We start from the raw sequence: 23,347 nt of genomic DNA, 5'->3' as shown, positions 1-23,347 counted from the left end.
AGCACAGTAAAGCCGCGGTACGTTTGCTAGCGACCCAAAATGTCACGGACGTATGCACACGGTGACGTACAACCCTTTTGACCCGCCGTTGTGTTCGACCCTTCGCTCTATGCACCACCTGTGTACTCTGCCGCTGCGACCCACGCTTAACGGCCTCTTTCGCAGATTAACAACTACTCTATCTTTAGAGGAACAGCGCCACTGCGGAGAGAGAGAGAGAGATAGAAAAGGACAGCAACCAGTAAAAATATGTATGCGCGCGCTCCTGCTGCGAGGTTGTCCGTACGTGACGTGACGTCTTCGTCCTCTGGCAGAGCTAGAACGCCGTGAAGTGCCGCTATCCTAAACGGGCAGTCACCTGAAGTCTCGCGCAGAACGGGAGGCACGTTAGACGCGCGATTCCTTGACGGAGAGAAACGCAAGCCAAGGCCAAACACGGCCCATGCCAGTTTCCCATACCTTTGCGATAAGTCCGGCTCGAGCGTTCTGTTGACGCCGAGATTCCCGTCAGCGGCGTCGACGTTTAGGCGGAAGAGCAGAAGGGGAGGGGGGGGGGGCTGATAAAGTTAAAGCCCAGCAACCCAGATGTAGCTTGAATTATTCGGGACACCTTTACGACCGCGAACCTGGGAAGTTGCAGAGAGGCATGTAAATGCACACAGGTTCATCGTAATAGCATAGCTTCCTATTTTTGTCGGGAGGAAAGCTGCGTGATGTTTATGTGGCGATGGCTCCACCTGAAATAAGAAAAAGCAAAAGAAAATTTGATGTCCCCGTTCGTAACCCGCAAGTAAAGTGTTACAGACGTGTTACACGCGATATCCGTGTATGTTTTCAGCGCGTGTGCCCTAGCTCATCATGGCCACCCGGTCCAATTTTTACGTCCCCACTTTGCCGTTGGATGCCGAATCGTCAGGACACTCCCAGAAAGTAACACACGCACTGAAGGATGCGTTTCTCCATATATGGGCAGGACTCGTTCAACGGCACGACTTACGGCCGAGCGGTGGTCTCATTGTCGAAATAGCTGAGGGTTCCACACTTGTTCCGCCGTCCGTCCGTCCGTCCGTCCGTCCGTCCGTCCGTCCGTCCGTCCGTCCGTCCGTCCGTCCGTCCGTCCGTCCGTCCGTCCGTCCGTCCGTCCGTCCGTCCGTCCGTCCGTCCGTCCGTCCGTCCGTCTGTCTGTCTGTCTGTCTGTCTGTCTGTCTGTCTGTCTGTCTGTCTGTCTGTCTGTCTGTCTGTCTGTCTGTCTGTCTGTCTGTCTGTCTGTCTGTCTGTCTGTCTGTCTGTCTGTCTGTCTGTCTGTCTGTCTGTCTGTCTGTCTGTCTGTCTGTCTGTCTGTCTGTCTGTCTGTCTGTCTGTCTGTCTGTCTGTCTGTCTGTCCGTCCGTCCGTCCGTCCGTCCGTCCGTCCGTCCGTCCGTCCGTCCGTCCGTCCGTCCGTCCGTCCGTCCGTCCGTCCGTCCGTCCGTCCGTCCGTCCGTCCGTCCGTCTGTCTGTCTGTCTGTCTGTCTGATCACGTTATCTTTCTTGACACCGACGTCGTTTTTCAACCCGAAGTTGCGACACATTTGCGTAAATGAAAAAATCTTATTAGGTGAGCCAGTAAGACCACAATTAAAGAAAGAAGAATGACATGAGGGGATACTAAGTACCAAGACGAGAAAAAAAAAGCTACAAACGCTTTACGCAGAATGTCGCTCTAGAGAATTGTGCTGCACTTCACTCTCTTGCGGCAGAATCATTGCACGGCATGTCGGTGACATCGCTTCCCATTCATGGCTTTCCGTCAAGCACTTGACACAGCGTTCGACATATCGTGAAGCATTCGAGAGGTACAGGCAGCTAAAATCGGCAGTAGGCAGCGTGCCAGAAGAACCTACATAAGCCTTGTAATGCGTCCTCAGCATTCGACGGCCCACCTCCAGCTGGTAAAAATGAAGCAGACCGGATGCTTTTGATTTGGTAAGATTTGTATTCCATTAGTTTTACTGCACGTAGAATCGCAAACGACACTGCAGCCGCCTTGTATTAAAAAAAAAACAGATAAATAGCACATACTATCGTCTACAAGCCCGATTCATCATTGGTTTACCGGTGCAAAACCAGAGAAACAGAATGTCGCTTCTGGTTTTTAATCTGTGCCGTGCGCATTTGCACGGGACAACGCACCATATTTTCTTAGCGAAAACCGCATCGCATCATTCAGAGTTACAGCTTCCTATTCCTAGTGGCGAGGAAGGACTATAAGAAGAAGGAAGACACGATTCAGTATGAAATGCATCATCGCAGTGCCGTGCCGGCGACTGAGCACACGAGCAAGCAGCCGCTCAGGACCGACCACACTGAAACGGCAAAATCGGAAAGCGTGCGAGGAGCGACTGAGATTTGATCGAAGCCCGAAAATAATCGGGTATTCCTCCCCTTCTTTGGGGGGCCCTGCCTCCATGTTTATCCCCCGGGGCACGACTACCGCAAAGGCTCCCTTTGCGCGGCGGCCAAAAGGAGCTCGTGCAAACCGGAAAGCACGCTACGCTATAGCGCCGACTTGCGCCGCATGCGGCCCGTTTCGAGCCGGAGATGCATGCCGACCGGCTCCATAAATTACGCCGCCGAAGCCACTTGTTCCCGGAGGCGCTGTTTCGCTCTCGCATCCTGCGCCGACCGTGGGCGGCCGCCGAGGCCGCCGCGCCGCTGGACACGCGTTCGATCCGTTGTGCGCGGCAACGTTGCAGGTGAGGGGTCGGCACACTCCGCGCGGGCACAACATCCCTTTGAGTACGAGGCACGCGCGCGACAAATCTCGCGCGCCCGCCGTAAAACGGCCGCCGACGAGGGTCCCCCCCGCCCCCTCTTTCTTTATTTTTTAGAGGGCACTCCCCTCTGTCGCCGCGTGGCCCTGCCCACCACATAACACCCCATGCACCCTTCCTGCTGCGTTAGGAGTCGTTCCCTGGCTCTCATTCATCTCGTGTTCTATTTTTCGACCAGCTTTATTGTTTGATTGGTATAGTAGACGGTAACTTTGTATCAACCCTGGCAAGAGTACAAGCCAAGTTGGTCGACAAGTCAGTCTCTTAGTTCTAGAAGCATGTAACAGATCGAGGACAGAGATAAGTGCTGTACAACAACACGGGTGATGGAAACGAGATGGCGAAGGGAATGAAGGCTGGGAATTGAAGAGAAAGTTTCTGCGGGCCCGCTTGCCCCATTCAATCTTGTCCACACGGAGTGCACATAAACGGATTGCTGCGCTGTTCTGCGGAGCATGGCGGCGTTTCTCAAGGTGCCCACCTGGTGACGGGTTGGCTACTCCGTCCTGGAAACTCGTCCGCTGCTCAGCTTGCGCGTCCGGTTTTAGAGTTTCATCACTAAGGTGGCTTGAAGACCGCACCGTTGTAAGCCTCTGTGGCCCTCCTAATAAGCTGGCGCAGCGTTTATCAGTGGAGGCCGGACGGAACAGGCCTGGCGCGAAAGTAATCAAGTGACCAGGTAATCTGAGAGATCCTTCCCTCGCAGTGGCATCGACGAATGTGGTACTCTCACCCAGATTCTCAGCGAATTTTCATCTATCAAAAAGAACACGCTTTACGAAGAAACAGCTGTAGTTCACCTGAGCGAGGCCCAATAATGGGCGAATGTGCTTCTCCACAATAAAACAGTGTTTTGTGTTCATAGTCTTTTGTGTGCTCGTCTTCTTTGTTAGTCATAAATTTCTGATTCGTATTTCAATGAACTCGCCTTCACCTCCACCACCACCACCGCCACTCTAGAGGCTGACTGTCGATCCTGAACTATTGTTCCCTTGCCCGGCTATTGTTCATTATCTTTATCTTCTGCATATTAATCTGCAACCCCCCTCTTACACTCTCTGTATTAAGGTCCTCAATCATTTCTTGTTAACTGGTAACATCTCTTTTCTATTAGATATTATTCTCTTTACCCCTATTCCCCAACACAGGGTAGCCAGTTGGTCTGAGAACTAGCTATCCTCCCTGTCTTTCCGTTTATTTCTACTCCTCCTTCCTCGTCCCCAGTGTTGCTGAACAGGACGATGTAATCTTCAAACCGAATGTTGCGGAGATATTCGCGGTTGATCCTCACCCCTAGGCCTTCCCAGTTTAATAGCTTGAATACTTCTTCCAAGCACGCAGTGAATAGCATTGGAGAGATTGTGTCTCTTTCTCTGACACCTTTCTTTATAGGTATCTTTCTTCTTCTCTTGTAGAGAATTAAGGTAGCTGTGGAATCTCTGTAGATATTTTCGAAGAGATTTACGTAAGCCTCCTGTACTCCTTGATTACGCATTGTCTCTATGACTGGTGGTATCTCTACTGCATCAAATACATTTTCGTAATGTATGAAAGCCAGATAAAGAGGCTGATTGTATTCTGCAGATTTCTCGATTACCTGATTAATTACATGGATGTGATCCGTTGTACAGTATCCCGTCCTGAAGCCAGCCTGTTGTCTTGGTTGACTGAAGTCAAGTGTTGCCCTTATTTTATTGGAAATTATCTTGCTGACTATACTACGCACTACTGGAAGTAAGCTAATGGGCCTGTATTTTTTCAATTCTATAACGCCTCCCTTTTTGTGGATTAGTATAATGTTGGCATTCTTCTAGTTCTTTGGGACTCTTGAAATCGCGAGGCATTTCGTATAAAGGGCCACAAGCGCTTTTCAAGCATGATGCCTCCTCCATCTTTGATTAAATCGACCTTTATTCCATCTTCTCCTGCTGCTTTTCCTCGTTTCATGTGTTGTAAGGCCCCTCTAACTTCATCGCTATTTATAGAAGGAGCCTCTGTAACCTGTTCATTATTACTTCGAATGGAGAATAGAATTATTCCGCTGCTTTTACTATATCTTCGAAATTGCTGATGATATTACCCTGCTTAACTTTCAGTGCGTACATCTTGCCTTGTCCTATGTCAAGTTTTCTTCTCACTGATTTCATGGGGCGTCCATTTTTACTGCTTCCTTAGTTTTTCTCGCGTTGTAATTTCGAATATCCTTTATTTTCTCCTTGTTGATAAGTTTTGACAGTTCCACGGATTCTATCTGGTCTCTTGAGTTGGACACATTCATTCTTTGACGTTTCTTTATTAGGTCATTCGTTACTCGGGAGAACTTACCTATTGGTTGCCTTGGTGTGTTACCTCCCACTTCAACTGCTGCTTCTGAAGCCAGCCTAAGGCTTCATTCATTACCTATATGTCAGCTTCATCTCTCTGTTCTAAGGCTGGCCTATCCCCCATAGTGGGTTAGCGCTATTAATTGAGGCTTCATAATAATAATAATAATAATAATAATAATAATAATAATAATAATAATAATAATAATAATAATAATAATAATAATAATAATAATAATAATAATAATAATAATAATAATAATAACCTTGTACCCTTGTCTCGCTTTGTTTCTCTCCAAAACCTGGGAGCTGCCGCTCCCTTGTTGCGGCAATGAATGAAGCCCTCGAGGACCTTCCTGGCGCCCAGCCATCACGTCGGGTCGCGTCCGGGAAGCGTGGAAACGCGTCAAGTGACACGGACAGCGAGGCAACCGAGTTGTACTCGGACAGCGTCGACTCGTCGGACGACGATTTCACGCTTGTCATGAGCTGAACTACAAAAAGTAGACTGCTACGGATGTCATCATCGCCATGTGTCTCCAGCGTGAAGACAACACCACAGCGGTGGCCGTACACTATGCTCTTCATGCCTGTGGACCCTGCGTCCAATCTGCGGCTCCTAAACAGGCAAGTCCTTTCTGCGTTTCTTGAGGGAATCACGCCAAACGAGATAAAAGGCGTCAGAATAAACGCACGGAGGAATGTCCTCGCAGTAGACGTTCTACACTGTAGTGCACTGCAAAGCCTGCGGCACGCAACAGAGATCGACAAAGTGAAACTGCTATCCATGATTCCTACAGGCTGCAATGGCACTGTCGGCGTCATTTATGATGGTAATATCTCTATACCAACAGACGACTTGCCAATATTAATAAAGACAACTACAGAAGGCACTCTTATCACGCACATCACAAGACTTGGCAACACACGTAACACTTGACAACACAAGCTTGGGTTTGAGAGAGACAGCCTTCCCTCACACGTCAAAGCTGGCCGCGTCCGGCATCCAGTCCGCCCATACGTATACCGAAGCCCTTGCAATTCTACAAATGCCGCAAGATGAGACCCGTAAAAAGTGTCTGTAGGAATAACCTCGTGTGCTCACGGTTCGCTGAATCTCATTCAGCAGATGCCTGCCGCGCAACTGTGTTAAAGTGCCCTAACTGCTATTGTACTCATGAGGCCTCATCCAATGATTGCCCGCGGGTCAGGAACGAGCGAGCAGTACTCAAACGTATGGTATGGGACCACTCGACATACAGAGATGCTGCCGCTACTCTCAGGCGACGACGACATCGCCACCGAAGAGCATCACGAATAGTTGCATCTATCTATAGAGATACACCATCTTCCGGCAAAGTGGTTACCATATCAACCCCGACTTCCACAAAGACGTACACTGCGAAAACAAAGAACGGGACAGGACTCGCACCTCCTGAAGAGTGGCCTACACTTCCACGAGCACAACCTGCCTCGGAGTCACATCAAATCGCGCCGCCCTCAATGACCTCACGAACGGCGGAGGCGACGACGACTGAGGATCGCCCAGTCATAGTGATGTTGAAGTCACTGATGGACGCCATGCGCATTCTACTGAGCAACATGAAAACCCCGACGGCACAGAGTGCACTTGCAGATGCTGGACAGCTTGAGTCCGGTGCTTGCGGCTCTTGAGTAAAACCACGGCCCGAGAGATGCCGTCGTTTCAAGAGGAGCTCAAGAATGCATCTGTATTTCAGTGGAACGCCAGAGGGCTTAAGTCACGCTTGTCCGACTTTAGACAGTTTCTTTGTACGCACCAATACCCCATTATTGTGAATTGCGAGCCCAACCTGTCAGCTCCCATCAGACTGTCCGGCTATGAGTGCTTTATGTCCTCTACCCAGGGAGAATGCAGCAAGGTTGTGTTTATACGCCGCGACTTGACTTATATGCATTACCCAGTGCCTCCTGACGAAGTAAATGAATAAGTTTGCTCAACAGTGAAGAAGAAAAAGCTCACGTTACATTTCTTGGAGCCTACTTATCTCCAACAAGCCGTCTAGATCGTGAGCGCTTACGGGGAATTTTGACATCGACTCCACAGCCGTGGGTGGCCATTGGCGACTTTAATGTCCACCATTACCTATGGGGAAGCTCCAAAGTGAACTCTAGAGGCAGGACGTTGGTGTCCTTTGCCTCTGAACGCGAATTTTGCCTGTCGAATGACGGAAGCCCTACCTATCTGCGCGATCAGCGTATAGTAGCTACTTGGACCTTACCTTCGTTTCACGTTCGCTTTCGAGAAGAGTGCACTGGTTTTCGTATTTAGAAACGCGGGGTAGCGACCACATCCCAACCTATTGGAAGATCGAAGGTTTGACTAGCTTCATGTCCCCCAGAACCGTCCAGTGCACCGATTGGCCTAAATACAAAATAATCATGGAAGACTGTTGTCGTGACGACACCTCCTATAACCTACAGGGCGCGATAAAGGATGCCATACAAACAACCACGCATTCATTTTTGAGGAGTTCTTCCCGCACCGATTTCGACATCGAACTCGAGAAAATTCGAGCAATTCGCCATCGTGCGGAACGAAGGTATAGACGCACGAAGTGTAATCATGATTTGAGATTGGCTGGACGAACACAAAAGAAATTACAGCGTCACATGAACAAGCTGGCTTCGCCACAATGGGTATCCTTTTGCGAGTCTCTGGATCCGCGAAAACTTTTGTCGCTTACATGGAGGACTATTCGTGGCATTTTCACAACCTTTGGTCAGCGCCACTCGTTTAACTCTCTAGCACTCCATCTACAATGTAGAGATATTGACGTCGCTCAGTCGTTCTGCAGAAGGATTGCTGGCAAAGCAAATTCCGATGGAACGGTTACGGGAACGCTCGACATTCCAATGTTGTCACGCGATCCCCGCATGGAATGCCCTTTTTCTATGGAAGAACTATAAGCTGCGCTGGCTTTGTGCAGACGTTCTTCAGCGCCAGGACCTGACAGCATTACATACCGTGCCCTGTGTAACTTAGGAGGCCAAGCTCGGAAGGCACTCTTGCTCCTGTACAACGACTCCTGGCAGACGGGTACGGTTCCGCGAGAATGGAAGTCAACTCGCCTCGTTCCACTTCTCAAAGCTGGCAAGTCGCCTTTGGACATTTCCTCATACCGTCCGATCGCACTTGCCAGCTGTGTCGGAAAAACAGTGGAAAGACTGAATTTAACAGGTCATGAATGGTACTTAGAATACTATGAAATCTACCCAGATGCTATGGCCGGATTCAGGCGCAGTCGTTCGTCAACAGACAACGTTGTTGACATGGTAACATTTGGTGACTTGGTGGCTTGGTAACATGCTCTGTTTCTAGACGTTAAAGCAGCTGATGATAATTTCACCCATGAAGCCATTCTTAGCACGCTAGAAGCCGTCGGACTTGGTGGTAAGATATAAGATACATATGTAGGTGTGCAACTACCTATAGAGGAGATCGATCTACGTGCACACAGAAAATGGCCCGACATCCGAGCATTACGGTAGCCGAGGAGTGCCTCAAGGCGGAGTGCTTAGCCCGACGCTTTTCAATCTGACCCTCATTGGATTAGCTGACAACCTGCCAAGCACAGTACGACTTTCCATCTATGCGGACGACATCTGTATTTGGCCATCAGGTGTAACACGACTTCAGCTTCGCGCTCGGCTTCAGAAGGCAGCCACCATGATATCTTGCTACCTTCGTCAACAAGGACTTCAAATTTCATGCAGAAAGTGCGCAGTGGTCGTATTCACGAGGAAGCCAATGTCTGCTTACGGCATATCAATTAACGGACAGCTTATACCATACAGAAGAAGTCACCGGTTCTTGGGAGTCATAACTGACAGAGGCCTGTGCACGTGAATTACGTGAAATTACGCTGACTTCAATCTGTCACCTGTTCAGGTTCCTTGCAGCAAAAAGTTGAGGAGTATCTATGCACGCTATGTTACAGCTGTACACGGCGTTGTTCGCTGGATTCCTGCGGTACAGCCTGCCTGCAATATCCAACACCTGCAAGACTAACCTGCGTACGATTCAGAGCATTCAAGCCCAAGCCCTTAACATATCTCTTGGCTTACCACGCAGTGCATCAACGGCTGAAACCATTGCCATTGCGCAGGATTACCCAATCACGACGCACATTACCGTTGAGACAATGCGTGTGCATCTTAGACGTAATGCTAGGACCCCTTCCCACCACCTGGCGAGCCTCACTGCTGAAAGGCTCTGCCCGACATTTAGGGCTACTGTTAGTGCACATCGTGCGTCGTTTACTTCAGGGTACGCACCTGCGGCCAAGCCAGTGTTTCCTCCGTGGTGTTTGAGCCGTCCACAAGTACATATAATGATTCCAGGACTACAGAAGAAGACAGATCTACCGGCCCCTGCTCTAAAACAGCTGAGCTTACTTCTTTTGCATTAAGTGCAGCAACCACGTGCACATCTATATCGATGGATCGAGGATCGACTACGTCGTCCAGTTCTGATGGTGCGGTGGTTATACCAACACTAGGAATAACACTGCCGTTCAAGACATCGCATGTCACGACCTCAACAGCGGCAGAACTAACGGCTCTGCGTCGTGCACTGGAATTCATTGATCCTGAAAGACCTAGAAAATGGGCTGTGTTCTCTGACTCAAAACCGGCATTACAGTGCACGCAGTCAGTTCTCCGACGTGGATGCCATGAACAGTTGCCATACGAAATCGTGAAGCTTCACCATCACGTCCAACAAAAAGGTCACGAGGTTGTTTTTCAGTGGGTACCTGGCCATTGTGGAATCAGTGGCAATGATTCCGCCGATAGCGCTGCTCGCACAGCACATCAAGAAGAGCACAGCGTTCAAATTCCGCTTTCGAGGACAGACGCCGCAAGGCAGCTTCGACACCTGGCACGCAGTCTCTCATTGACCGAGTGTAACTCGCCAAACTTACAGGACTGCATCGATTAAACCCCTCACTGCAACTCCGACCTCCACTCGGACATCCTCGTCGTGAAGCATCGCTTCTCTATCGCCTTTGGTTAGGAGTTGCCTTAACAAAAGCATACTCTACATTAATTGGAGTGACCGACAGTGCAGCATGCGAGGTCTGCGACACCCAAGAAAATATCGACCACCTGCTGTGCTACTGTCCACAATATGCCCCAGAAAGACAAGAACTTGCTAACGCTCTCCAAAAATTGACATCTGGCCGCTTTCTGTGCAGGTGCTGCTGTAACACCGCCCCCATCGCTCGTCGGCCCATAAAGCGGTGAAGGCGCTTTCGTGCTTCATGAGGACGACGCGCTTGTGCGAACCTCTGTGACTATTAATGCAATTTCTATTAGAGCACACGCGTCAGCGAACTCACCGCTAATTTCCTTCTTTCCTTCCCTCCTATCTTTGTCTCCCTGTCATCTTTGTTCTCCCCTTTCCCTTTCCCCCGGTGTAGGGTAGCCAACCGGACGTTATTCTGGCTAACCTCCCTGCCTTCTGATTTTCTATTTCCTCCTGCCTGTTCTAAGGCTGCATATCTATTTGCAAGTACCAGCCTCAATTAGTCTACTTTCACCCTTGCTGCTTCTAGGTTGGCCTCTTTCTACTTGACCATTTTTACCCTTTCTCTCTTCAAATTGAGGTGAATCCTGAGCTCACTAACCTATGATCACTGCACTTCGCCCTACCTAACCCTTCTACATCCTGCACTATGCTGGGATCGGCAGAAAGCATGAAATCAATTTCATTTCTTGTCTCCCCATTAGGGCTATTCCAGGTCCAATTTTTGTTGCTGCGCTTTCTGGAGGCGATTATTATTCGCAGCTTATTCTTTTCAGCGAATTATATCAACATCAGTCCTCTACGTTTTCTGGAATCGGCGTCGTAGTTGTCAATTGCTTGTTCACCAGCCTGCTATCCCCCCACTCTTGCGTTGAAGTTGCCCATTACTACTGCATACTGAGTTTGCACTTTTCTCGTCGCTAAGTGCACATCTTCATAAAATTGACCTACTTGATCATCATCATGACTAGAGGATGCAGCATAGGCTTGTACTACCTTTAATCTATACTTCTTATGAAGTTTTATTACGACAACTGCTACCCTCTAATTAATGTTGTGGAATTCGTCAATGTTGCCCGCTTTGTCCTGATGGATTAGGAATCCTACTCCGTACTGCTTCTTATCTGGAAGTCCTCTATAGCACAGGACGTGGCCATTAGTCAGCACTGTGTAAGCCTCAGCAGTTCTTCCAACCTCACTAAGGTCAATTATATCCCAAACAGTCCCTAATAGTTCTTCAAAGAGGCCTGCTAAGCTAGCTTCACTCGAGAGAGTTCGGGTGGTAAATTTTGCCAGGGTCAGTCAGTTCAGCGCTTCCTATTTCGCGGTTTTTGTGGTTGGAGTATCTGACGTACGCGGAATTTGCTTTTCCCTGTCGCTATGCCGTCTTCGTCGTCATGTAGCCGCCATCATTCCGCCGTCGTCGCGTAGTCGTTGTCGTCGTCATTCCGTTGTCGTCATCACATCGTCGACGCCACGACATCTTTGTCACATTGTAATCATTCCGCTGCCGCCATGCCCTATTCGTCATGCTGCGGTGGTTGTCACACCGCCGTCGTTGTCGCCACGCTGTGGTCATGCAGTTGCTTTCATGTCGTCTTTGTCATTATGCCGTCGTCGCACCGTTGTCACCTCCGTCGTCGTGGTCATGCTGTCATCATTCCGTTGTAGTCATGCCGTCTTTCGTCATGTTGCCATCATCCCACCATCGTCGGCGCGTCATTGTGCTCTCCGTCGTTGCCATTCTATCGTCGTCACACCGTCGTCGTCGTCATACGGTCGTCATTCGGTTGCCATCATGTCGTCTTTGTCATCTTCGTCATTGTCACTTCATGTGCGTCGTACAGTCCTCATCGTAATACTGTCATCGTTATGACGTAGTCACGCCGTCTTCGACATGGTGCCATGACCACACCATCGTCGTCCCGCAGTTGTCCTCTCCGTCATCGTCATTCCATCGTCCTGACACCATCGTCGCCATACCGTCTTCGCCGTTCTATCGTCGTCGTCACGGTGTCGTCATTTCGTTGCCACCGTGCCGTCTTCGTCACCTCCACCGACATTCCATCTTCGATTCACCATCGTCGTTCGCGTTGTCATGCTGTCGTGACTACATTGTTATCATGCTGTCTTCGTCATGCAGTCGCCATCACATCGTCGTCGTCATACCATCACCGTCACACCGTCACGCCGTCGCTCCGTGGTCCTCTGCACTCTGTCTTCATTCTGTTGCCGTCATGTAGTCGTCGTCGTCATCCCATCGTCGCTACTATCGTCTTGTCGTTATCGTTACACACACGCTCACATCCCACACAACTGGGCATCTCAGCAGTTTTACACCACGAAGCTATCTCTTGACACCCGGGGCTCGTGCCAACTTGCTAATCGTCACTGAACCAGCCTGAATAGACGTAAACGTTCGCTCTTTCGATTCCGGCCCTCGCGCATGCAGCAATATCGTCAATACAGAGCCTGCAATACAAAAATTGAGGAAAGTAGAATTACAGGCTTGCAGTTACGCGGGTTTGTTGTTGCAGTGCCAGAATTCGAACCATTTCGTTGCTTCACTGCGATTATTGCTTGGCGAAAACCACAGCCACAACCTGTGCAATGTGTTGCGCCTCCTAGAATGGCCCACCTTTCCGACGTGTGGGTTTGCATACTTACCTCGTGTCGGGCCCTCTGGCGCTCAGAGATGCTGGGGCTCCGTGCCGAGGCTTCCCATTGCACTGCGGGTGGCTGAAGTGCGCTACTACCCTAAATTGGGATAGATAGGGCACATAATTTTTGGTAGTGGTGCTTGGCGTACGCGCCAGCACCTGCTTTGTGAAATAAAAAAATAAGAACGTTGCGCTGGCCGCCTTGTGGCTGTTTTCAGAAGTGGTGTAGGCAACCCACGGAAAGTTAAATGTAGTCGCCCGCAGTATCGATTTTTCTGTATACGGCAGGTAGGTGGCCGTCTCGCTTCGTTTTGCGCGCCTGCAATAAGACATTCTGCGAATCCAGCGCACATGTTTGAAATTATATGAAGGTAAGCTATTGTAATCAGTTAAGTGCTGTGGAAGCAGCTGCGATGCATACAATTGGCTTTATTATTGCGATTAGCATTGTTTGCCTATTTCAGCCTTGCTGAATCTGTCTATCTTCTTACGCCGACCGATAGAACCAAGTTGTCTGCCAGCTGATGCCGTCACGGTCGTTTCATGGTCGTCATTCCAGCGTCGTCATCTTGCTATCGTAATGCCGTCGTTGTCACGCCTTCTTGGCTGACCCACAGGCCCATGTTGACTCATGGCTTGGGCCACTAAGAATGTGCTCGTGGTCGGGATGCCATCGTCGTCATGCCATCGCCGCTTACAGGCTTCGTGATATAGCCGTCGTCACGTTATTGTCTTCATACACCCGTCGCCATCCCATTGCCCTCGTGTCATTGTCTTGCCATCGTCGTCATCGTGTCGTCGTCATACAGTCGTTGTCACGCATTCGTTGCCGCACCATCGTCGTCATGATATCGCGGTCGTTCAATTAGTCGTCATTCTAAATTCGTCATCTGAAGCTCGTCGCGCCGTCATGGTCCCACAGTCGTCATCTTACCACTGTCGTCATGCCGTCATCGTCACACTGTCGTTTTACCTTCGTCATCACTTCAGTAATGTCATCCCATTGTCGTCGTGCCGTCCACGTCATACAACCTTCGTTCTTCCATCGACGTCGATCCTTCGCCATTCTTTTCTAACTGTACTGTCGTCATTCGATCGTGATTATTCCGCCATTGTCAAGTCATCGTTGTCACTCATGTTTCTTTATGCAGTCGTCGTCACGCCATTGTTCTCTTAGCGAAGTGATGTTATCGTCGTCATACAGTCGTCGCCATACCATTGCAGTCAGGCCATCGTCGTCACCCTGTCGTTTTAACCTCGTTAGTGCTTCAGTAACGTCATCCCATTGTCATTTCGTCGTCGTCATACGGCCTTCGTCGATCCACCGACGTAATTTCTTCGTCATTCTGTCCTGATCATCCTGTCGTCGTTCAATTGAGGTTACGTCGCCGTTATCATGTCATCGTCGTGGTCGTGCATCCGTTGTCATACTGTCGTTACGTGCCGCCGTGGTCGTGCCATTGTCCTCACGCCACGCCATGGCTGTCACACACTCGTCGTCGTCATCCCATTGTCCCCATGTCGTCGGCGTCACGCTGCCATCGGTATCCATCGTCGTCATTTAAGAATCATAATCTCGTTGCCGTCATGCCGTTGCCGACATCTCAGTTTTGTGCTTCTATCGACGTCATTCATTCTTCGTCTTTCCATCGTCGTCACTGTGTCGGCGTCAAACAGTCGTTGTCCTACTGACATGCTCACGGGCAACCTAGACAAGCAAGTGCCACAGCAGAGTGGGACGACACTTCAGTATGTCCCATATAGCCTAAGCAACGGGAGTTTCATAATGACGGTTATAGATGTTGAACAAACGCGACACCACAAGTACGGTGCGTCGCTAAATTGCTCAAGTGCTAATCGCAGTGCCATCGACACTAATCGTGAGATGAGCTCTGCCGCAATTTTTTTTCATTTAGAAGGCGTGTAATCTCACACCCCGTGTATGCACTACACCGTTCACAAGCTATGTCCAATTGAAGTGGTGTCCAACACCACTTCAGTCGAATGCACACTGTGAGTCATCGATGGGAAGGAACGGCGAGGGGAAGTCTATGTATGTAAAGAGAACTACGCCATATATATATATATATATATATATATATATATATATATATATATATATATATATATATATATATATATATATATATATATATATATATATATATATATACGTGTAAGTTAGCCTTCATGCCCTTTATTTGCTTTAAATCCCGTTTTCTTAACCTTTCTCTTTCTCCAAGTGTAGGGTAGCCAACCAGGCTCAGTCCTGGTTAACTTCCTGCCTTTCATTTATCATTTTCTTTTTCTCTTTGTTGGAAGAATAATGAGTCGGGAAAAGAGCGTGGCGACGGCGCTTGTGCACGTTGCCTGGGCTTCTGGAGTTATGACGTCACGAATGTCGGAGGTGCCGGTGCGGCTGCAGCAGCGGTTGCGGCGTTTGCACTTGAGGTGCGGTGACCGCGGCGGCGCCTGTGTCGGCGTAGTGTGGTGCCGTATTTTAAGAATTGTATGCTTTCATAATGTATGCAGCCCACGCATGCAGCCCATGTATGCAGCCTAAACAGCTTCGCTGCAAAACCGTCCCCATATAAACGCTGCGGCCCCACGAATATTTTTATACGAAAAGCCAGTGATCTTCTGCTCACTGTCTCTGTTGTCCTTGCCTCTTTCGCACTTTTTCCCTACGCCTGCAAGATTGATCAACTCATCTAAGTCAAATTTATGAGGAATGTGGTAAACCTCGTGCTCACAAGCAGAATGCTTGCAGCAGAACATCAGTGCAACTCCAAGACAGCAAACAAAAAAGGTCGTGGGAATCGATATATAGGGTGATAACTTTTAAGTTTTATGGTCTATTTAGAGATCGCCTGTGGCAGATAGCATAATTCTCATCATTGAGTTGGATTATTCGAAGAGGCGGATATTGCTATTACGAAAAATGAAAACACGTGTTAAACTAATTTTTAAAAATGCATTATTAACTTGTTAATTAGTTACTTTACGGCATATATTGCAATTTACTAATTGTAGCCGATGAGCTTGCAAAGTGTATTCACTCGAAATTAATTTCCAGGATGACACCACTTTCCAGATATTTCCCCAAGTGTGGAACAAAACACACGGGCGTTGCAGTCACTTTCCTGCTTCAATGCATAAATTAAATACATTAAATTATGGGGTTTTACGTGCCAAAACCACGATCTGACTATAAGGCACGCCGTACTTGGGACTCCGGAAATTTGGACCACCTAGGAACAGACTTGAAGGTAGGTTAAAACTGCGCGAAAAACGAGGACAGTGAAAGAAACACACAACACAGCACGAGCGCAGTTTTAACCCACCTTCAAGTATGAACCAACTAGCCCTCAAGAACGTCCTACTGAAGAATATTTCTTCTCTAGGAACAGACGTTGTCCATATCCAGGGCGTCACGGGAAGTCGACGCGGGAATTTCAAGCTGTGGCGCCATTATTACGAATTTCGAACGGCACGATAAAGTGCAAGATTCTAGATAATCGACCAACCAGCCCAAATTCTGTCCTTGCCCTTATTTGGCCTTGCGTGCTTGCTGGCCTGTAATTCCTCCGCTCGCGACGAGCCTCGCCTATTCGGCATATAACGGCCTAATCTAACTGAACCTCACATTTGTCTCTGGTGCCCCTTATTTCGCGTTTAACTGCTGAGGCGGTCAATTAATCACCTCGCATGGCTTCTACGCCGTGCTACACGCAATGTCGTATATAGGTGCCCGCATGAGGCACAGCTTACTGGAAATCCTGTTCCGAGCGGTGGCGCCCAAAGGAGTTCGCGTTCTGCGTGCGAAGTAGGCGTACGCGAGAGCCGATGGCTTAACTTGGCTTAAAACCCCTAATGCCAACAGCGCTATGCCAAACGACAACCGTACTAAGCGCCAAGAACGCAAGAGAAAAAGCAAGAAAGAACTTTTTATTACTCTCTCTCTTTATATGGCAAGTATCACTAAAGAAAGCCAGTAAACTCGAAAAAGGGGGAAAAAAGTTGGGAGGCAAACATAGACAAAGCGACAGGAATGTGGCCGCCACCAGCCTGTCGCTTTGTCTATGTCTGTCTCTCGATTTTTTTTTTCTCTCTTATTCAAGTTTTCTGGCATTTTCCTAGCATAAGCATGTACCAACCAACTAGCCCACCGGGCCATTCCCATCGTTAACGAAGGATTTCCGATCGAGCGAAGGGGTTTGACCGATGAGAGATGTTGTTTAATACATCTGCAAGCGCGTGGGACGAAAAAGAAGACAGAAACCGCGTTCATAACCATATTGCAGGCGGATCACTTATCGTGCCGTAATAGCTTTCTGCAACCGACACGAGTACCCGATAATTTCTATATTTCCCTCGCAGCGGTAATAAGGCTTTGATAAAGCACGCCGCGGTGATGGCCTGCGCGCCACTTGTTGCTCCATTTGTTGCGTCTCATGCACGGCATGGCAGGCGCGAGTGCAGACGGTGCATGCGCGCTGTCGCTGCTCGGATCACCCACATCCCGAGGCCCCGATCAGCAAATGAGTATTTGAAGAAGAAAATAATAATAAGGTGCTGGCAATAAGCGCGGTCTTAAATGAAGACGTGACCGGACAGCGTGCCTCTATTTGTCGCTGCCGCTGCACGCGGACACCGCTTTGCCAAGCGACGCTATCAGCGACGCTTCGTGCAGAGCTCTGATCGTCGGGAACCCCACGCAGCGCGGTGTTCTGACGCCAAAATAAGACGAAGACTCGCTCTTTCTCGTTTTTTTTTATTTGTTTGTTTCGTGGGGAAATTAGAGCAATGACCACTTTTAGGTTGCCTCGGGCTTCTCATCGATTCTTTATGCGCCCGAATTCAGCAGCGCTTCTTCTGGTTACGAAACCGAGGAGCTGAGTTTCAAGCTGGCGACCCTCTCGAAAGACAATCTCGCCGCCTCACCCAAGGCGCGACGCGCTGAGGCCGCCTCTGCGTATAATGCGTGGCCTACACGTCGACGGTGCCCTACTTTCATTCATCACCGCGCGCAGATTGTGTGTGCGATGGTCGAACGGAATCCCAGGACACACCCACGTTAGGGTGTTTTACTATCCGCGATGCGCACCTTCAAGGTGCGAACTGCACGCGCGCATCTGGTGCCACGAAGACGTTCACTATACTGGTTTAGCTGATCGCGCATCGCGCTGCCTTTATGGTCAAACAAAGAAACAAAAAACTGGGCAAATAAATGACTACATGGCCCTCGCTGGTTGAGCCACGAGCCCGCAACTGCGCCATTAATTCGAAGTTCGATTTTACCGAAGTCTCACGCTACGGTCCCAAGAAAAGCTACAAGTTACATCATATATGCCAAATTTTTGTCGATCAGTGAAGCACTCTCTCGAGTGAAGAGTAAAGGCGACATCAGAGCATCATGGGTGAGGTGATCTAAACGAAGAAGGCTTCATCCACGTCTTGAACACTCTTCATGTCGTCTGTTTCAATTTCTTTAAACTCCGAGCGGTGTAAGTGGTAATTTAGTGGGTCAATTGAATGTTCTAGTTCGTACCTTTACAGCCGCATAAAATGTGTTCGCATCCTTCAATGAACCAGCTCAGGTTTGGAAACTGAAGCTACGTTGAAAGATAGTAGCCGCGTTTCAATTCATGGCGCCAGGTGATCCATGTGCATTATGCTTGCGCTTTGTACACCCTTGACGCAGACAATAGGTGAGAAAATGGCGATAACTCTCGAACAGAGGAAAAAAGGTTTGAAAGGTAGGTGAGCAGTTACCAAAAACCACGCGGCTGGATGTTCTTGACTTCCAGTATTGAAACCATTCTATTATTCCTCTCACATGAAATGTTCACTCGAATAGCCCGTCGTAATTAGTTTCACGTCTGCAGAAGCAACAAACTTGAAGTATGAAAATGAGCGAGTTCCTAGCTATATGTTAGTTAATGGTAGTTATATGTGATATGGTAGTATGATAGCTATATGGTAGTTGTTGTCTGAACAAATAAGATCTATACTTTGCGGCAAACAAAGCCGCCACTACCTCGCTGACGAATGCATGACGTCAGCCAGCGGGATCCGCAACTCTCTGCAAGAAAATAGCATGATTATATGGCGACGACTTGTTTACTACATCACATCGTATACAGCCTAGCGCAGAGACGCGGTTTCTCAACAAATGTTTGGCCCTTGCGCGCATCAAGGTCACCGACCACCGCCACCCCACTAAGAAGATAGTAGACGAAGATAAGATAACGCCGGCCGCAGTCGATCTCGAGACTTAATCAGACAGCGGTGGCCCAAGAATTCCACTAGCGCCCTGCGGTTCGCTCACGCCATACTTTCCGTATAATGTTCCCTTGTCATTTGCGGCGGACCTTCCTTCGGCGGGACCTGTAACGATTACGTGACGAGTATGTTTGTACCTCAATTACCTGAAAAGCATATTAAGTATAAGGGTCGCAAGACGAGGCCGGCAATTATTTCATATTTATTAGGCACTATATGATTATTCGCCTAATTTTAGCAGTTTAAGAAGGAGGAGTCGATGATCCACATTAAGTCATTGTCAACCCAACGAGAACCCCAAGAGAAGTTGTCAGCCCCCCACCAGGAACGTCTAACACAAATCATGTGTTCGCCTTATGGCGAAGTATAAAATGAAGTCCTCCAGATCGACACAATTGGGGATATAACGTAACTGCACTCAGGTGTAGCAGTAAACAAGGATTTCGGTTCTTTTCTTCTTTTCTTTTTCTCAGGGTACTATTTAAAGTGATCAATTGACCCCAACACGAAGAATGAAATGACATGTGAGTAAGCGATACTTTTCTGCACTAGTACAATGCCGAAATCGCACACGGAGACGAGAACAGTCACTGGTCATACTCGGCTCATGCTAATCAGCAAACGGTCGAACTTATAGCTGACACGGTGGCAACGATAAAGAACAAGCGCTGAAAAAGACTGATCGAAATTTCACACCGTGCGATATCCGGGCCGTACTTGTTGCGATGAAGCAAATTTTGATGTGTTTTTACGAATGAGAGTGATAAGCTCACGGAAAGCAGAAATTTCAGACCCCCAAGCACCAAAATAATAATTTCAAGCTGGAGCAGAGCGGTAAATTTAAGAGAGACGGTGGACTCGGCATTATTTCAGTGCCTGAGGTTTTCGGCATGCAATTATAGCAGTGCACTCCCTCCGTGCTCGTCGAACTTAGCCCCCTGCTACCCCCCCTCTTTTTTTTCCTCCCCAAATGTAAGTTGGTGACCCGCGGGTGGCCTTTTGAAAATGTGACCATTGAAAACGAAACGACATCCCTGCTGAAACGCTTAGCAGAGAAGGACGTCCAAGGGTGCCTCCAGCAATGAAAAAATCGGGGGTACAAGTGAATTGTGTCTAATGGGTAGTATTTTGAAGCTGACCGCATTGATGTATCTGTAAGTTTGTGCATTATTGTTTTTTAACGCACTTAAGCGCGAACTTTTGGCACAGCCATCGTACATTCATCATCAACATTCTTCCTTCGACGAGCATCATACACAAGCGTCTCGACAAGCGTCCTCGAGACGCAGACAGCTAACAGCTACAGCTAAAGGCGACGACGATGCGCGTGCGCCATCCACTGTACTGCTGCTACCTGTCTAGCTCAAACAAGCTTTGCGTCATTTACACTCCAACATTGCGTTGGATCTGCGTGTTTCCTTAGTTTTTGTTGACAGCCACTACACCCGCGAAGCACTCGAACTGTAGCCTCAAACTTAATTCTGTGTTAGAAATTTTAGAGCAACAACATTAATGAAATGCCACGTTTTTATCAGCGAAACTTGGCAGGCAATACCGGCTTGCAGTATGAATATTTGTGGAGCCCTGTTGCTCCATGCACGGATATCCCTGAGCGTGGAACGGTGTTTTTTTTTCCTTTTCTTTTTAGTGGCACAAGCATCGGGTGACACTCTTGTTTCTTGCGCAGCACTTCCAGTTCGCCTCCTGAGACGACCGGAGAGTAAATTCAAAATAAATCAGAAAAGTAGTACAGTACAAAATTCATGGGTTTCATTATAGATATGATATCAGAGCATAAGTTAAGTTACAAGTTGAGTTACTGAAGTGTCTGGAGTAATTAGAATGAATTAGGAATCACTGAGACGACCGGGGACGACATTCAAAATAAATAAGAAAAAAATGGCTGTGGCTTAGCTAAGGTTAAGCCCAGGATGCGAAGCATACTAGCCTTTATTTTAGTTGTTGAACCACTGTTTAGCCTGGTGAACTGCTGTTGCTTGGCTATATTTGGTTCGGCTAGACGAAGAAACAACTCATGCGTTACTCTGCTTCGCCTTCAAGAGTGGAACGCGACAGCGTTCCCGTCGACCCGCCAAGGGGTGTAAGACAATGGGCTACGGCGCAGCGACTACGCGCCCCGCATCGGACGCGGTGAGCATCGAGCAACGCAGCGTTCGGCGCGGCAAGGAAATGTGCGCCTGAGCAAGCGACGCACGCCTGAGAAACAGCTCGTTTCTAAGGCAACACCGCATTCACTATAGAGGCGCTTTTGTACCGCTTTGAAGCATCGTACTCATGGCTCAGTGGTAGCGTCTCCGTCTCACACTCCGGAGACCCTGGTTCGATTCCCACCCAGCCCATCTTGCAAGAGTTGAGCCAAAGCCACCTAGAAAATCAGTCTCTGTAGCACGCCGCAGCCTTCGCTTCTCATTCCAACGTGCAGCTCTGTCTCCAGGAGGCATCTCACCTCGTGAGTGTCTAGCAGAGGCAAGCGCAGCTGCTTATATACCGCCGCGACGCCGCGAGCGCCGCGAGTTGGAGCCCTGTTTCTCCTCTGTCGTGACGTCACGGTATCACGTGGTATTGAAGGCGACACCGCCGCGCCTGAGGAGCTGGGTTGAGCTCTCGTAATATGCTTCGCATAAAATAGTACAGTACACAATTCATGGGTTTCATTATAGATATGAAATCAGAGCATAAGTTTAGTTACACGTTGAGGTACTGAAGTGTCTGGAATAATTTGAATTACTTAGAAATAATTTATTACCAAACACCAAAGCACAGAATCGTATAATTTAGAAACACGCCACGTGAGCACGACTTTGGTGAAATTCCTGGAAACCTGGAAGTAGAAAGCGAAAGCAATGACGTCAGTAATGACGTCATGGACACACAAGAAGGTGGCATGATATTTAAGCGGCTAATTAATAGAAAACAGTGGCCTACGACTTCGATTTGTGCGTTGCGTTCGCCTAAAGTTAAACTAAAGAACACCAACACCTAGTTGCGAGTGCCACTAAGAGACACCTAAATAAAAGATTAGGATCGCCTACCATTTCTTCCATTCTACACGGCTCTTGCCCACGGACACATTTTTCATATGAACCTAGCCATATACAGCTCCGCTGCAAAAATATGTAGATGCAGCGCACATTTTGGGATCTATGCGAAACCAAGCTTTATGAATGAATGAATGTGTGGTTTTTATGGGCGCAAGGGAAACCAAGCTTTGATAAAGCGGCTAAATAAATTATTGTATACAACTAAATGCGATGCACACGACTGTGTTGATTTCAATAAAATACAACATATAATCTCGTGCAAATTGCTAAGTTTATGTTTATGCACCGCACAGGTCATAACTTTAATCTCATGCAATGTTTATGTTTATGCACACGAGAAGACACACAATCGTTCTCCCTCACCCGTCGCTAAACCACGTGACCTCGCATGCGCTTCAGTTGGAGAGAGCTCGCCGCGGAGAAACTGCCCCGGTACCCCCCCCCCCAAAAAAACTTTAACTGAAAAAAAAAACTAAAAAGAACAACCTCAGAGACAAACACAGTATGCTACAAAACGATATAAGCTTCACTTACTTTTGGCAATGGATTGTTTCTGCATGCATTCAGATAGAGTTAGCTAGGGAATCAGTTGGAGAGGTTGGAATTTACTTGCCTTCCTACTGCTCCATTCCACTTTGGCTAAGACGTTATGAGTGAAGAAAATTACTCGTAAAAATGCTAAGTAAATAGAAAAAATGAAGAAAACAACGATAAAAAGTATGTGACGTGACGTTGCATCTTAAGCGCGCGGCTGAAAAAAATTATTGAAGTTCAAACGCATGCGCACTCAGTATGAGGCAATAAAAAATATGAGGCTCAAACTCATCTAAACTACAGTACTTTGAAACAAGGTTGACCGAAACAACAACAAAAAAATAATAATTCCGCACAGCACCTTGCCCTCTTTGCAGTATCTTGAGAAGGCTTCTGTCCAAGTATAGTCTCTAAAGAGACCACAGGGCTCCTCATTCTTTTAAGCTTGACACACAGTTCTCGCCCCTGCTGATAATAAAGCGAACAAGTTAACAGCACATGCCAGATTGCCGAATCTGGTTCACTAGACGCTCATAATTATTCAGCGCGTCCTATTTCGTGGTTTTCATGGTTGGAATATTTGGCCCACGGGAAATTTGCTTT

General features: G+C 48.2%; 1 non-coding gene across 1 annotated transcript; it reads left to right on the top strand.

Annotated features, from left to right (window-relative positions):
- Positions 1–12,862: 12,862 nt before the first annotated feature.
- On the top strand, positions 12,863–13,025 carry LOC135901813 (U1 spliceosomal RNA). The gene has a single exon (XR_010564274.1). It is a non-coding gene; the product is annotated as a U1 spliceosomal RNA (small nuclear RNA).
- The last annotated feature ends 10,322 nt before the right edge of the window (positions 13,026–23,347 follow it).

The sequence above is a fragment of the Dermacentor albipictus genome, chromosome 1, assembly GCF_038994185.2.
Source record: "Dermacentor albipictus isolate Rhodes 1998 colony chromosome 1, USDA_Dalb.pri_finalv2, whole genome shotgun sequence".
NCBI classification, from domain to species: domain Eukaryota; kingdom Metazoa; phylum Arthropoda; class Arachnida; order Ixodida; family Ixodidae; genus Dermacentor; species Dermacentor albipictus.
Note: the sequence above shows the minus strand (reverse complement) of the source record. Positions and strands in the feature narration are given on the sequence as shown.